Source organism: Rhinopithecus bieti, unplaced genomic scaffold (genome assembly GCF_001698545.2).
Source record: "Rhinopithecus bieti isolate Rb0 unplaced genomic scaffold, ASM169854v2 scaffold_4658, whole genome shotgun sequence".
NCBI lineage: Eukaryota > Metazoa > Chordata > Mammalia > Primates > Cercopithecidae > Rhinopithecus > Rhinopithecus bieti.
Window position 1 is genome coordinate 1,185,036 of NW_016804523.1, and position 17,839 is coordinate 1,202,874.

At 37.9% G+C, this 17,839-nt stretch overlaps 1 protein-coding gene across 13 annotated transcripts in view; it reads right to left on the reverse strand.

Moving 5' to 3' along the window:
- PLCB4 (phospholipase C beta 4) overlaps window positions 1–17,839 on the reverse strand; it is a 425,441-nt gene that overhangs the window by 194,232 nt on the left and 213,370 nt on the right. Inside the window, exons 1-2 of one of the 13 annotated variants that reach the window (XM_017868895.1) lie at window positions 12,757–12,833; window positions 12,422–12,627 (exon numbers count right to left, since the gene is read on the reverse strand). The exons of the other annotated variants lie outside the window; for them this stretch is intronic. The gene's annotated coding sequence lies outside the window, so the exon portion shown is untranslated. Of the gene's footprint in view, window positions 1–12,421; window positions 12,628–12,756; window positions 12,834–17,839 lie in introns of those variants that run through there. 13 annotated transcript variants of the gene reach the window in all.

Here is a 17,839-nt window from a genome sequence, read left to right on the forward strand (position 1 = left end):
TCCTTCCTTCCTTCCTTCCTTCCTTCCTTCCTTCCTTCCTTCCTTCCTTCCTTCTTCTTTCCCTTTCTTCTTTCCTTTCCTTTCTATTCCGTTCCATTCCGTTCCATTCCGTTCTTTCCTTTATTTCCTTATTTCTGTCTGTCTCTCTCTCTCTTTTTCTTTCTTTCTTGAGTCTCACTCTGTCACCCAGGGTGGAGTGCAGTGGCACGATCTGGGCTCACTGCAACCTCTGCTTCCCGGGTTCAAGTGATTCTCCTGCCTCAGCCTCCTGAGTAGCTAGGATTACAGGTGTGCACCACCACACCCGGCTAATTTTTGAGTTTTTAGTAGAGACAGGGTTTCACCATGTTGGTCAGGCTGGTCTCAAACTTCTGGCCTCAGGTGATCTGCCTGCCTTGGCCTCCCAAACTGCTGAGATTACAGGAGTGAGCCACTGCGCCCAGCCCAAATGCACACTTTAGTACCATTTCTGTGTATACCTGCTCCTCTCTCCAGTATCTTGAAATGCTGTTCACAATGTTTTGTTCTCAACTCACACCCTGCTGCCTGCCTGCTGCAGGCTAAAACCAGGCCTGTAGAACGAGTTTCCATTCTTTACCAAGTTTGACAGCCTCAGTTGTGCCTATGAATAATTTCTAGAATAAACATCCCAACCACACTTCCTCTACGGCCTGAACCTCTGATCTCCTTAGACCCTCTGACCACTGTCACTTAGTAAGGGCTATTCAGATTGGCACCTAGGTCCTCACTGGTGGGGCTTGACCCTGGGCATGTCCTCTTGAGGTGCATGGTGTTCTTATCCCTAGAGACTGTCTCTTTAGAGGACACCTCTGGGCAGCTCATAAGGTCCTCCTGTCTCTTATGCCCAGCCCTCTGTACTTGGCCCTTCATTTGCCCTTGAACTGCCTGCCACAATTATTAGGCAAAACATCGCCAACATGAATCATATATGTCAAGAAGGAAAGCTCTTTTTAGAAGCCTGATTTTGCCTTAATTATTGGACTATTTCAAAGGAAGATTTTTTATTTTATCTTCACTTGAATAAGCTCTCTGAAGGTTGCCTCAGGCGTGAGTATGGAATAAGCCTGAGGATTATAAAATGAGACTTCACAAAAATGGGCAAAGTGCTCTGGAAAGCAGCAGGCACAAATTCAAGGACTCAAGGCATCCCTTATTTTAAAACTATTTTCTGATTAAAATAAACACACACACAATGAACTCTTCAATTTAATCAAAATTCCTTGTATTTAAAAATTCTCCAAGCTACTTTTATAAATAGGTCTTTGCTATTATTATACAGGAGTCATAAGAAGAGGATAAAGCCTAAGACCATGCATATTAGAACTGAGCCCAGACCATAGAAGGAGAAAATAAAACATTCCTCCTCAAGTTTTCAAGCTTAAGGATATCCGAAATCAAGAGTCTTCATACGTTCATACACACAGGGGTACTGCCCCATAACCTGAAAGGAACCTTTAGTCAAAAAAAAGTCACCTACATAAATCTCAAATCTATGTGAGGTCATTTATCTCCTTATGTGTCCAAAATTGTTCCACCTGAAGTCCAAAAGCTTAAAGTAAGTACAGAGATGGAACTAATAAAATAAAGATAGTGAGAAAAAAAATTACATGGAATTCGAGGTTTGGGGAGGTTGATTTAATTTTTTTATACATGCACATTATTTTCAAAATCTCTAAACCTTTCTTCCTCTTTGTCTTTTTTATGCACAAAAATATATCCAGTCTGAAAGGAAAAGGAAACAAAATCCTTAATCTCAGTTAGCTTATGTTAAAGGTGTTACCTTTTCAGACCCCTCCTCCTCAGGTTTGGCATTACTAATTAACTATTACTTCAAATAATGGGAAATCTACCGTGCAAATTGGTTTATGTAAGTGAGGCTGCACATTAAAACTAGGTGTAAATATTAGATGCTGTCTTTGGCTTTGTCTGATAGACCAGCAGGGAGAGTGGAATTGGAATTGAGTCTGTTTCATTCACATCAGAAATACCAGCAATAACATTCACACAACTTGAAATAAATCTAACGTGACATTGGAAAAGTGAATTAGAAAGATACAAAGTTTATGGTTTTATAAGTAATTTGACCATCTTTAAAATGAGTCTGCATTTGATTATATATTACACTGTTTCCACAATTACTATTAAATTAATATGAGCTATATAGCATGCTGGAATGGAAACAGAAGGGCACTCGGAGATGAAAGACCTGCATTCCAGCCCCAGCTCTGTCCCAACTAGGTGTGTGATCTTGAGGAAGACCCTTAACCCTTTGAGCCTTAGTATCCTTGTCTGCAAAATACAAAGGCTGAAACAGTAATTTATCTGATGCTTTCTTAGCTTATATTAGTTTGATCTCTGTGATGTCAAAAAAACATTAGTTTGATTAAACATTATTTGAGCTCCTGTGACATATAACTGTTATTTAAGAACCATATATATCCTTCCTGAAATATATTTCCAAAAATGAAAAAATGAAAGCCACATTCAGATGGGCCAAGTAAGATTTAAAACAATGCATTACTATTGTGTATTAAAGAGTAACTGACAGAGTAATGACATAGTGGCATTTCTAGAACAACTCTTCAGTATCAAAGCACACTTTCAAGATGCCAAATCCTTGCCCAATTCTTGTAAGGTCAACAGTCTTCAAATAATTGTCCCTTTCATAAGATGGGTGCTTTTATTGGATTATTTTAAAACATGTTTGCTGCCATTGCTTATATAGAAACTGAAAAACATCCCTCACTCTAACAAGGCCCAGAGGCAATAAGAAGGATATCAAAGGTCAGAGAGTTGGATGTGAAGCAATTCCCAAGAGTTCACATGGTGTTTTATTTTAGCAAATTTCTTTACCTTCTAATTCAAACCATATCCACAGGCAGGGAAAGAGAGAGAAAATGGAACTTCTTTAACTAAGTTCCCTGCCCCTTGTTAGACAAATCCTTGCTTTTCCCAAGTGTCAGTACCAACAAACAGTTACAAAAATTGCTTTGGTCCTTGTGTCTGCAATCAATTTGTTTTGTTGTTGTTGTTGTTTGTTTGTTTTTTTCTGAAGGGATAAAGTCTGATCCAGCATATTCTAAAATGCTACAAGACTCCCAGAAAGTTTCAAAGACACATCAGAAAAAACTCAATGGCCTGACCTGGAGACCAGGAGGATGACATTCTCATTAGGCAAGAGATGCTGGACTTTCTGCAGTAATGAGAAATGAAAGTCACCACTTTGCTCTAAAAGCTTATGCTAGGGGCTATTTACCACTGACCTGACACACTTCTAGAAGCTCTCACTATAAAGGCACCCAGCATCCATTTACTGTTTCACCATTTACCAAGTATTTTTACATACTCTCTTGAAGTTAGAAATCTTAACACAACTGGAAAAATGTGGAAAGTAAAGCTCAGAAAGTTTAGAATCCCTCAATTATGGCAGAACTATTAATAGAATTTAACAAACCTTTTGACTGAACACTCTCATTGTCTGACCTTGGTTCTCATGACGAAAGTTCCTTGATTTCAAGTAAAAAACACTCTAAAGATATGGCCTCCAACCAAAATGAGGGAAACTCATCCTTTCCTGGGACTGTATTTAAGCTGCTTTAATAAGGGGTAGTTAAATCAAAAATAAGGATTGCTTCAATAAAAGAGATGCCCACATTACTATCAGTATCCAATTTCCCACTTTGAAATGATCTGAGGACAGAGATCCTGGTAACCTCAGCATCAACATCAGTAAATATTTTATATTATCCAAAAAATAAAAAAACTAATAATTTCAAGTTTCTTTTTTAAATTCCCTTATAAAATCATTATTCACTTTAGATAGATCACTGTGTCTTTAAATCCTGGCTTTGTTTGTAGAGTGTTCCAAATATGATCGAGAAAACTTAGTTTTATAAGAACATCACAATCTAGACACTTAGACCATGCCATGAATTGGTCTACAATGCTATTTTGGGAATTTTTGTAGGGATTATTTTAATAAAATCAATGTTGCTGCCTATATTTAATACTGGTGAAATCACAAGTATGATTAAGCCATTGCATATATATTTTGATTTCTATTCTGCCCTATTTGAAACCAACCCCCAAGGTAAAACAGGAAAAGGGATAAGATCCAAGTGTGACAATTGCACGAATAATAAGTTAAATTGAGTTTTGTGGACAAAATATCTACTGTCACTGAATTAATTATTGTGCTCTGAAGTTTTTCAGAGAAGAAAGCTTATAATCAAGGTACATTTTGGCCATCTATGTTACACCTTCCCATGACCAATTTTTGTGAAAAAAGGAGAAAAGACTTTGCTGAATACTCTCATTTCCTAACTGTCAACTCACTGTAAATGTCTTAAAATATGGAATCTAGCATATATATTCTGTTCAAAATATGCCTTTTTGAGTAGCTGAACCTTTTGGTCTTCAAGCTCAATGTTCTTATATTGGTCCTGACCTTTCTTAACCTTTCTAGAATTTAACTCCCACCTTCAGCCTGATCCTCTTTCCACATGTGGCCATCCCTCCAACTCCTCTGTCCTTTATCCTTTTTGGCTCTCAGTATTCTCCCTCACAGAGCAATCCTATGGTATTGCTCTTCTCCTTACCCTTCCAAAACTCCACTCCCTGGTTTTCAGCAGCCTCCTAAGATATCTCCACTAGTGCTCCCTCCAGTATTGCAGATGTCCAAATATGTCCTGAGCTGGACTCACTGCTACAAAAGGACTGCTTTGAAGAATGAGCCATATTATCAAGATCGATGTAAAAGTGAGCAATGCAAAGATCGTAGAACTTGAAATAAAATAAAAATAAAATAAAAAAAGCAACTACAGGACAAAGAAAAAAGGCCTTTTATGTGAAAACATCTGAACTTTTGGTGAACTCCAACCTTAACAGGCTAATGGTGAAGAGATACTTGTTGAAACCTTAACGCAGTCTTAGGAAGGTCACTGATCAAGGGCTATAACAGTATTAATGAACTTTCAGATCCTAACATTGCTTAGAGTATTTTGTACATTTCTGTGCCACAATTTTAAGAACCATATCAACAAAATACCAGAATGTTGAAGAATATGAAAGTTATAACATTTAAGCAACAGTTGATAAAAGACAATCCTAGGGATTTCAGACTTAATCTGAGCTCTTCCTGTAATAGTGTGGGAACAGAGGCCAAGAAACCTTAGGTGAGCTGGGCAAGGAGCCACACTCCTGTTGGTGGAGTTGCAATAGAACCACATCCTTGAACTGCCAGTCCAAAACCCAATCCCACTGGTGCAGAGGGAAAACATGCCTTTGAAAAATTGTGCCTGTTCTCTAGTTTAAAAATATGGAAATTACTGTTGTTTGCCTTAAGGGAAAGAAAAACATAAGAGATCAGAAGAAATGAGATATAAGATTAAGCCATGAAATGCAGATAAATCATGCATACTCTCTTTCAAGAAAGTTCCCATCTCTTCTGCAGCTTATATCACAAAGTAATTTTATTAAGGTTTTATGGAAAGGTCACTATTGCATTTCTGTAATATTAAAATCTATCTTAGCATACAGAAATCCCTCATGAGCTTGAAATATTAGTTCAAGACTAAGTTTATTAAGGTTTTGGCACGACTCAATATTAACTTTCTCCAAATATTACAACCATTTTCAAATCAGATAAGCAGTGGGATATAAAACTGTGGCTCATAAAAATAAAATCAGGAAAATGGAATCATTGCTTATTAGCTCTTAGAGATTAACTTTATACTTTAAAATTGTGAGGGAGCTTATCAAAACAGTTCATTCTGTATTGGTACTTTCATTTCACAAAAGAATCAGACAGAAACATGGTTACGGTCTTTGTAGCATATATCAAAGTAAACTGATATTTTAAGATAAATTCAGTTCAAGTGCCAGTAATAACTTTAGTTATCTTCATAATTCCTTCTGTTTCCTAATACTTTCATCCATGAGTTGAGTGATGATTAAACAGAGAAATGCCTGGTATGTCAGTGCTTGAGTCAGCTGGGTCTGATACCTTAAGTTTTCTAACTCATATATTCCAGAAAAGGTATAAAGTTTGTCTGACAGAATCAGATAGCAGACACCTGTTACTTGGCAATGTGTGAATTTATTATCATGTTTTTTCTTAAATACAATGTTCACTGTTAACAAACCTGCTGAAAAATTATGATGCTCCCTGGTGAGGAAAAAACAAACAAAAAAAACCACTACCTGAAATTCACAGAGCACCCACTATCTCAAAAGATCACGCATAAATATGGTATTCTTTGACTCACAGATTAGAGACCTGGCAAGAGATTGAAGAAGTTGTTTGGCTCACAGCCAGGTGTCCAGGAAGGTGACCATGGAAATCTTTCTGGTTATTTGACCATACAGATCCTAGGGGATGGAAAGTCTATATAAAGATACTGATGGCTCTTCAAAATTCCCTCCTACCAGATCTCCAGTCTCTTTCCTTCATTTAGTTCTCTGTAGACTTCAGCAGTTGATTAGAATCCTCTATCCATGAGGTCATGACTCAGAATGACCTCACTGGCATGATCTTAAAATACTGTGAATCCCACTGTATGTTGTGGTTATGTTTGAACCTAGATGTAGTACCTCAAGATACATTCTTAGTTCTCTGCAGAGTACTATGTCACATTCTTAAGCTTAAGTAATTGGCCACACAACTGGCATTTTCTCTCTTGGCCTTATGGAATAAAACACTGGTCCTGAGACAAAAGGCTTTAGGTCTGAAAAAATAGATGTAAACACTGAAGCAAAACCAGAAGCCAGAGAGCCTTCCCTAATTATTACCTTCCAAACCTAAATCTGTCTCTTCCACTATACCCATAACCACCTCCTCATATGCTAAAGACATACTTTGGTAAAACTTTTACAAAGAAGTATGTAGGTTTATGGGTGGAGATATATTCCCAATGTGTTAATTATATTTTAGCCTATTTGTTGATAAACTACCTAATTGTAGGCATCTATATCCAAGAATTTAAAAGTAGATGGAAAAAACCCTAAAACTCCTAAACTCCAGGCTAATTTCAAATACCCACCAACACACACACTTACACAAGATATCTCACATTTTCATGAGACACACGAATTCCTTTTAATGGCAAAGTGCATTCCATGTGAAAAGAACCAATTTTAGGACCTGTTTCAACCAATGACTGTGAAGCCGAAAGAGAATCTCACAAACTGTATTTCAAGGAGTTTCCCCATCTGAAAACAGACATGCCTATAATGTCACTTTGCAGAAGGCTCCCAAGATAAAAGAGATGATGCCTACACATTTATGGCATTGTTCTATTTCACAACAGACTTGGACACTATTTTCACTGCTGTACAGCATTCTAACCCCTGCAAGCAAACACTGGCATTGACCCTGGTCTGGCTGTTCACTTGCTACCTGGAGCCATATTTACTCTGGTCTTTAGTTTACCAGAGAGTAGAATGTTCCATCAAGCTTTTCTAGGATCTAAAACATATTTTTTGCTTATTTTGTTTATGGCCCCAAAAAAGCATGCATTTGTTGATCATGTATTTTCAAAATTTTCTCCAGGAGAACTGTTTACCGGGTCACATAGAGTAGCAAATATATCCTCTGAATGTTTATTTACTTTCCTGAGAAAGAAGAACCTCAGAAAGCTGTTCTATAATGCAGTAATAAATAAGCATGTACTCAAGCATATCAATGTATTATAAAAGAGGGCCCCTAAGTGGGTTTCTAGATTTTCTATGAATTCTAGTATGAGAACCATACTATGCTAAAAAGAACTTAGTAAGTCAGGCTTTATTTAGTAAATCAGGCTTTATTTACTAAAGGCCACAGAAAGTAAAAATGATAATTCAATTTTTTCTTTGACTAAACAATGCACACCACAGCCCAGTATTAGTCACATGAAACCAATAAGTTGGCTCTAATCAACTTATCTTGAAAATAAACAAATGTGTTCATAACAAGGCTGGTTTGCCCTGGTTAAAACAATGCCATTATAAACTGACTATAATTACATTTTAAAATGCTAAAATTTCTAAATTGTTTACATTTATTACAATATGTTACTTTTGTAACAAATATTTAAAATATATTCCTAGCACACTTACACAGAAAGTTCCTTGTTTTTTGACAGTTTTCTTTGCAGAAAATGAGTTTGTAAAAATAACATTATCTTCATGCAGGATGTTTTATCATGCTGAAAGTGAATGTTCTCCCCTCCCTTCAGCATCCTCCCATTTATAGTCCTGTAACATCAAGGCCATTGTAAATTAAATAACTGCTTTTTCATTTATAACATATAATGAGTTGGGTTTTATTGAAACAACTTAAGCAGAGCTCTAGAACTGGTTTAACAACTAATCTTTTTGAGAACCTAAATTATAATAAAGCACTACATAAATATGGACCATGTGTTTTAAAGGATTATATCTGGTAAAATGGCAAGAATTACCAGCAAATGCTATATAGTCTATTTATCTTTGATCTATTTATCTATTTCCTGTGGAAGAAGGTATTTCTATACATATCATAGATACTGATGATTAGCAAACACAGAGTCAATCTTGGAAGTAGATTTTTCACAGGATGGAACAAGGTGAGAAATGCATTTAATGTTGGAGGAGAGAGACAAAAAAGATCATACATTTCCCTCTCCTCTGTCTCTTTCTTCAAACGCATATAATTCTCCATATCTTTGGTTCTTTATCCTTTCTTTATAGGGCTCCTCATCTCCCTTGGAATACAAGCCAATCTATACAATACGCTGTATAAGACCTTATAAAATCTAGCCTTATATCTCTCTCCATTCATCTCCTATTCCTTTCCCATGCTCACTTGACTCTAGCCACACGGACTTCCTCCTGTACCTCATAGAGGCCACTTGGAATTCTGCCTCAGGGCCTTTGCAGATACCATTACCTCAGTTTAGACCATTCTTCCCAAATATCGGCATGGCTTACTAAATGTCACCATATCTAAGATGCTTTTCCTGGCCACTCAGAGCAAAATGGCATCTCACCACCACAAGGGTCTTTCTTCTTACCTCCTAGATGTTTCTACGTAACACACATCAACAATTTGATCTCTGATCCTTTATATATCTTGTTTGTTTTCCTCTACCAGAGTAGTGACTTATATATTTTGTTTTCTGCTGTGTTTCTGTCACATAAATATATGGGACACATAGTGGGTGCTCAATATAGACTTGTATAGAATGAATGAATGTGTCCCTCTTCTGACTTTTCTCAATGAAGGAATTAACAGAGGAATCCATACATGACAGTGGCCTCAAGTGTTGGTGACTCAGGGATAGAAAACAATTAAATGGAACATTAAAAAATATAATAGAAAGGGAATAAACTAGGACATTAGGGTTAAATATAGCCTCCTTTTTCTTTATCAAGGGATGATTTATTATTTCACTGTGTCCCTGCTAGGCTAGATACTACGTAGAATTCAATAGTGGATAGGACACAGACTCTATCCTAACAAACTCAAATCCAGCAGAGTAGGTAGACTATTCAACATAAGCAAAAAAATATTTTACAGGAATTTAGAACCAGGAGAGATGACCCCTGCCCAGGAGAGAAAAGGGTAGAAAGGCCTCCTGGAGAAAGCTTCTGAGGTAGGCCATAAAGGATAAGAATCCTTATGTGAAATGCAACATGTAATGTTAAGACTATAAATGATCAGCAGCAAGACATCATCTTGCTTCTGAAACCTTAAAGTACTTCATAAAACCATCCCCCAAACACCACCTATTAGAAGATCAAACTTCAGTCACATAAGGGTTGAAGATGGAAATTCATGGTGTCTTTGAATACGGCTAACTCTGAAACGCCTCAGTGGATTTTGTTAAGGGAAAATAAGTGAGATAGAACTCTGTCATGTGAGACAAATGTAATACATAATTGCATACAGGGCTTTATTTACTTACCATCCTCCTTTGCATACAGCCTCAGTTGGGGGCGGAGGTAGAAGGAGAAGCAGGTATATGACTAGTTCAGACCAATGGCTTCTGTCTGAAGATGAAGTGTGTCCCTTCTCGGGGGATATATTTACTGCTCCTTCCCCAGGCATGGTAGACCATTGCCAAGCATGACCTGAAAGTATTCCCCTCCCTTGATCACACTCCTTTGTAACATGACTACACAGCTTCTCCCATCAAGATATGAAGACTGTTGTTCCACATGGATATTGAATATGAGTTTTAGACATGCGACTTGCTTTGAAACAAATCAGAGGCATGAAAAGTACTTGTACGTTGGGGTTTTCCTTCTTGTTCTCTTTGAAACCCTGAGATTATAGTGTTTAAAAGGTTAAGAAAACCTATTGGAAGATAGGAAGAGGTCACATAGAGAGAAGTCTCAGTCAATCCAGTCATCCCGGCTAAGGCCCCAGATACGTGAGTGAGGCTATCCTAGGTTATTCAACCTGAGCCAAGCCAGCCATGGCCAGAAAATACACCCAACAGAGAAACAGAGAATTGTGAGAAATAACACATGTTTAAAAAAAATTCTACAAAATTTGAGGGTGGTTTGTTACACAACAAAAGCTAACCTATATACCTGCTAAAATAGGCTGAATCGGATGACAGATCTCTGTGGGTCTCTAGTGAGTAAGTGGGCACTGTGATTATGTTATATAAATGATATTATTTAAGAGTATTAAGGAGATACAGGAAAGAAGAGAGGAAATCCAAAAAAAAGTAGGGAGAGGAAGCAATTAGAAACTTGCAAAGCAGTCCAGAGTGTGAGTATGGGGGTATAATAAAATTAAAGTAAACCATCTGTGACTCTAAAGTACATAGAACTGTAACATCACTTTTCTGGATGACATTAATTATTGTGAACACAAATACGTCAACCTTATTGTGAGCAACCTGACAGAGAAATGTTTATATCCTATTTTTCTCTGAATCTCTCCTACCTGCTTTTCTAAAGCCTATACCTAGAAGAGAGACTGGTACTATAACAGATGATTAGAGAATCTTTGATGAAGGAGTGAATAACTGAATGAGGAGAGGAATGCCTTGGTCACCACGCCCTGTGATAACAAAGTTGTGTGTCTACATTTTTTTCTATATCTCTTTTGATGCCAGGCTTTGCTTTCTCCCAAACTGTTCCTGTTTATAGCTCCTATTCTCTTCAGAGGAAGGAAAAAGGGAAAGATTATGTGATACATAAGGATCAGTAGGCTCTGAGTGAGGGCAGCTGGATTTTATAATAGCATTTTATAGCAGGGTCTGTATACTAGCCATTTACAACATTTGGCTATATTTTTTACTTCTGGATGTTTTACCTTTTTTTTTTTTTAACTTGGATGGCTGATATTGTTAGTAAGCTGATATCTAGATAAATAAAATAGTCATGGAATATTTATTGAAATTTTAGAGTGTGTTTAATTCTTCAATGCAAATGTTTTTTCAATTAAACTAATAAATAAGAAGGAACAATATCAGCCATCTAACTACAGACAATTTTCCAGGGAACCTAAAATATAACTCATTCCCAATTTAATTTTGCAAAATCATTCAGCTCTACATTTCAAACTAAATAGAAACTAGCATTTTAAATATAAAACCTACATGTGTTAGCAGTTTTAGGTAATAAAATGTTATATGATAAACCTAAGAGTAAAACATTTTAGAATACAATTGTGTTTTTATATGTATTTTGCTTTACAGTTCAGTTGAATTACTTTGAAACTCTCCTAATCTGGAGTGTTTTCATTCCATCGTTTTAACCTAATATACAATGACTTATTTTAAATATTTTAATATGCCTAGCCTACAGACCTGGCTTGCAGTAAGAAAAATATTGTTCCAAAATTTTATTTTAGATGCATAATATCACTTGCTAATTAACAGATTATTAATAGTAACATTTTAAAATGATTAAACGACTTCTAACACTGCATTCTAAAATGTTCTTTCACATCGAATCTGTACAGAGACTTTATGTGATGGTGCTATTATTGTGTCTGTTTTGCAGATAGGGAAATTAAGCCCTCAAGCAATTAAATCACTTTCCAAAGTCACAAAGCTACTGAATGGTGAAGCCAATATTTGAATAAGGTAGCCTCATCACTGGGTTAGTATACGTAACTGTCAAGAAATTCTGCTCTCTCTCAAAAATTTAATAGAAAAGCTCTTTGAAAAAGTGAAGTTCCTAAGAAAGTTTGAAGCATGATTTAATATGGGAAACTAATTCCAGAGAAACTTTCAAAACAGCATTTATTACATAAAATGTGGTATACCTCTTTTTTTTTTTTTTGAGCAGATGTTTCTTTGCCCTAAGCTAAGAGTCTCCTTCCTGTCTCCTTCCTTTGCTGAACTATAATACAAATATGACTCCAGGCACTGTTATTATGAACACATGTTCAGCATACAGAACCACATTTCTGATACATTACCTTCTGCTGGGATTTACGCTGGATTTAATAGCTGGATTTACTTCAGCATGCTCAGTAAGGACCGTATCTCCCTCCAATTCAGTGTTTCCTCATAGAGTGAAATTTCACAAAGAAAAGATGCGACCAAAGACAAGAACAGCTGATGCAAAGCAGGCTAGGTCCACAGTACACAATCAGTAAGTCACAAACATAGGTGTCTGGCAACACTGAAAATCCAAGCAAGGCAAGCATTAGTTTTCTTACCATTTTTCTTCCTAAGGAGAATGCTTTCCTGTTTGGTAACTTCAACTAACAGGGGATGAGAAACCCAGTGAAATTAGGACAGAGACACCCACCTCCTTTTCTTCCCTTCCCTTCTTCCCTGCCATTCCATCTTTCAGATTGAAGTGGAGAACACAATATCTTTGTCCTTTGATAGGTCTTCCTGCCTTCTCTTCCCAACTTGGAAATCCAATGTGAAGAACCAGTGTTTTGAACCTTTACCCACAATCAAAATTCCGCAGGAAATGGGAGGAGTACCAAAGGGCTTCGAAATTCAATGGATCTCCTTTCAGAGGCCAGAAGGTCAGTGGCCCACTCAGATTAAACTTCTCGGGGAATATGACCTAAGTAGTTTATTAATCTTTATTCCTAGAAATCCCACAGCCCCTCTTCTAGTCAGAAGGCTGCTTTTTATGCAAGAGTCTTTTGGCTTCCAGCAACTGAACAAGTCAGTCCCCATCTTGACTTATTACAAGTGCCTTGGCTTTACCATTTGTGAAATACAAAAGGAGTTGGCTGGCCAAGAGCCAGTCTGTTCATAGCAATGGAAAACATGAAACACCCTAAACTCCAGCAATAGGGTGGGGTAAAGTCAACTATCACAAAGCCAAACGGCAAAACAGTACAAGGCCATTAAATGTGACAATTCCAAAGAGCTTTTCATAACATGGGTAGGTGCTGGTAGTATTATTTTAAATGAAAAGGTAGAATGCAATATATTATTTCGACTGCTCAAAAACAGGCACAGAAACAAAACACAAAAGACTTGAAGGAAAATATTCAAACCTTAGCCAGTGGTTTCATTGGGGTGAAGGTCAGCATTTTTTTCCTTTTCAACTTTTATGCATGTTCTAATTTTAAAATATCTTACTTGGATTTAAAAAATAATCTTTAAGGGAGATCAAAATGATGATGAACTCTTTGTAAATAAGTCAATTATTGATACCTCTAAAATACCTTTCATATATCAAATTTCAGCTCAACTTCCTGCTAGTCACTCTTCTACTTTCCCTACTGTTCTCTCTGCCTAAAATGAATCTTCTATTCCCACCTATCTCCCCATCTTCCAATCCTGTCTGTCCTTTGATGTCTGGCTCAAATGTCACTTCCCCCTTGAAGTTTTCTCTAATTCTCTCTTCCTTTACCCAAGGCAATGAACATTTCTATCTAGCACAGTAATTATTTCAAGCTCATGTCTAAGTCTGAAAGAAGCTTCAGCTGCATGAGAAACTGAATTCAACTTTTACACTCTGCATAATACCTTGCACATAGGAAGCATTCAATGAACTCATAGATAAAGGAATACACAAAAAGGAATACATTGGCAGGCAAACTGTTTAATTTTAGGTTTAACCTTGTAATCTGTCCTTAGAAATCTTCCTATTCTTTAACCAAATAACATACTCCAAATTTTTCCCACAGTTTTATAAAGCATCTTGCTTAACTGAGGCCATCCAACATACAACATATCTGTCTTACCTAGATGTAACCACCCAAGAAAGGAAATACAGTAAAGTTTTTATTTAAAAACAAAAAACAAAAAAGCTCAGTGGGGAGCTCCATGAGGGCAGGACCTGTGAATCTTTCATTTTTGTGTTCCTTGGAACATGGTAAGTTCTCAATGCACACTTGTTAAACAAGTGAAGAGAAACGAATGAGTGAATGAACAGGCATTATGTGAGTGAGACAACCTAACCTAGTCATGGCCCGTGTGGACCATGTCCATTCTATGTGTCGGCTACCATCAGGTACTCACAGTGATTGCTAGTTTCCAGGACCCTGGAAGCCCAGCACTCATATCTGCTCCTTGTGAGATCCAATGCAGCTCCCTCAAACTGTAAGCTGAAGGTTATGATATCTACCTGAAGAGTCCTTTTTAGGATAATATCAGATGAAACTTATGCATAGGGCCCAGCTTCTAGTAAAGCATGCCATGAGTTGTCATGAGAGAGCTCGCTGGAGTAACCATGGGTAAATTAATAAGCAAACATTTTTGTTTAAACCATTTTCTAAAATTTAATTTTGGAACTTTGTAAAGATATTTTCTGTGCTTCTCTTGAGCAGAAGTACCTGAAAGTGTAGATTAACTCAGTTCCTGGATGTCCTGTCTAAGCAATGTACACTCTTACATGCAATGCTGTTCTTATAAATCACATCTGGTCTGGAAACCTTGCCAATAGAACATCAATACTAATTCTTTTCCAGTTAGACTGCCATGAAATACAGCAGCATAAAAATGGCAAACTCTTTCCTGATTTACAGAGCATTTCAATTTGTAGTAGAAAGTTACTGACATGTATTAAAGTCTTGCAGTTCACAAGTCACCTCTCCCCTATCCACCAAGTATTGATAAACACAGCTGTAACTGGGAGAGCCCGTGCAACTGGAATTCTGTTTGCTCTGAACTTAAGCAAGCTTCTGTTCTCTATGTTCATATCTCTAAGAAAGCAACAGGAAAACATTCACTCTGGGTGGCTTGTGAGATTTCATTGAACAAAAATAGCATAAAGTTACCTTCTAAGGCAATGTTGTTGTGGCTGTACATGGTCTTATAACTAAAACCGAGGTACTATTCCTAATTTGTTTATTCTAAGGGAAATCACAGACACGGGGCAAAATAATCAAGTGACCAAAACTTTCAAAAAACAGTTTTATTTTATTGTTTCAAAACAAGAGTGCCTAGTCTATGTGCTCCTTGAGCTATGGGTTTCAGGCTGAATTCCTCCTAGATAGGAAAGCTGTCTATGGCCTTCTGTCACAGTACTTGGGTCTCCTCAGTCATTATGCCCCTTCTCTCTTCCCTTCCAGTGACTGAGCTCTAAACCATATTATCATCATGAGACTCACAAGGATACTGTTCTCACCAGAAGGAAGACCCTCCCTGACACTCATCAACTATTAAGACTCTAACCAGCAGTTGCCCTTTTGTAATTGTGGTGCAAGGTTAACAGCTGATAAACTGGTAATTAGACTACTGCAGGAAATCTGGCATTGGAGGTCAGATGGCTTGATACTGTGCATCTTTAATCTGGCTTTGCCCTACCCATGTGCCAAAGCAGGAAAACTGCATGGGCTGAGGCTAAGAACTCAGTATTCTTACATTCTCAGGGAAAGAAACAAAGCTGCTCTTTTTAGAAAATCAAATCATCATCCACAAATCAAAACAGCAAAGCTCTCTTTTCCTCTGTTTTGCTCAGGCCTGTTTGGCTTATCTATGGAAACAGCTCATGCTTTTCAAAAAAAAAAGGGCTGAGCAGCCTTTCAATATTATGTTGCTAAGTAGTCCTTTCTAGGTTAAACATGTTTACTCTTTAAAAAGGCTGAAATTTTACTCCAGTGGCTAGACCCTGTAGCTAACATGCAGTGAATCCACTTCTCCCACATGTAAGGAAGATGACAGTCACATAGAGGCAGCAGGTGGAGAAGCTGGCTTCCAGGAACCTGGTCCAGGGCTTCCCAGACTTTACTGTGCATCCAGGTTACCTGGGGGCCCCGCTAAAATAATCAGTCTGATTCAGCACTTCTGGGGTAGGGACAGAAATTGCACATTTCTATTTCTTTTTCTTTTCCTTTTAGAGACAAGATCTTGCTCTGTCGCCTAGGCTGGAGTGCGGTGGTACAATCCTCACTCACTGCAGCCTGAAACTGGGTTCAAGCGATCCTCCCACCTCAGCCTCCCAAGTATGAAACTGCAGGTTTCTAACAAGCTCCCGGGTGATCTCAATGCTGCTGGACCATGGGCCATATTTTGAGTAGAGCAGAATAGCTGGGATTTGAATCTTCATTTCTGGAATTGCTTCTTATCAAAGGACTAGCCTGCAGCCATGAGCTAGAGGCAGGAATGACAAGTGTGGTATGGTGGGAAGAAAGAGCAGGGCCTAGAAATGGCACAGAACAAGGCTGGAGTTCTGGCTCTACCATTTAACAGCCACGTGACCTTGGACAAATCCCTGGATCTCAACTTGTTGCTTTGTAAAATGAAATAAATAACCCCTCTCTCACAAAGCATGGAGAATAAAACATAAAAATGTACCCAGAGGCTTGATTCTAATAGTGGCTTGTGACCTAATATTTCCTGAAAACTCAGTAAAATCCAGGTATTCCTCACCATCTGAGACTCACACCAGACTCCTCTTCTCAGGCCCACACACCTGAATCCTGGCTTATGAAATGTGATTGGAAGTAGTTGTATCGCATCTGGGCATGTTCCATAAAATCCTCCCAGGAACATCCCTTCCTCTTGGTGATTTGGTCCTTCTAACTACATCGACTCCAGGGTGAACTTGGAAGCTACATGCTAAAAATGACAGAGCTCTCATCAGCCTGGATTCCTAAATAAACAAAAACATGTGGCAGTCCCATCAACCCCTTCACCTGCCCAGTATTGTTAGATAAGCAAAGATAAATATTTTCAAGCCACTACATATTTGTGGTCCTCTTTGTTACAGCAGCTAGCCTACCTAGGTGACACATTTGCCATCCATTTCCTTTCCTCCTCACCTTCCCACTCCCTACTGTGCTCTCCCTTGAAACAGTCCCACATGCATCCTAAACTGCAGTGTATAATTAAAAGTATAAGCTCTGAAATCAGAACAACTAGGTCGAAATTCACCTCCAACCTTTCCTTGTACAGCACTGGACAAGTATGGTCAATAAGTTTCCTATGCTTAATTTTGTCCTCTGTGGAAAAAGAAGGATCATATCATTGCACATCTTTTGAGACGGTCATGAGATAATGCATGTAATGGAGTTGGCACCTTACTTGGACAAAATAAGCACTCCATAAACAAGCAGCCATCACCAGCTCCCTGGTGGTCTCAATGCTGCTGGTCCATGGGCCATATTTTGAGTAGAACAGAATTAGTTGGAATTTGAATCTTCATTTCTGGAATTGCTTCTTATCAAAAAACTAGACTGTGGCCGTGAGCTAGAGGCAGAAATGACATGTGTGGTACGATAGGAAGAAAGAGCAGGGCCTGGGAATGGCACAGAACACGGCTGGAGTTCTGGCTCTACCATTTAACAGCCACGTGACCTTGGGCAATCATAGGGTCCCATTTGATAATATGCCACTTGTTTCCTCCCACCAGGTAATGCTGTTTCATAAATGATATGGTTTGGCTGTGTCCCCACCCAAATATCAACTTGAATTGTATT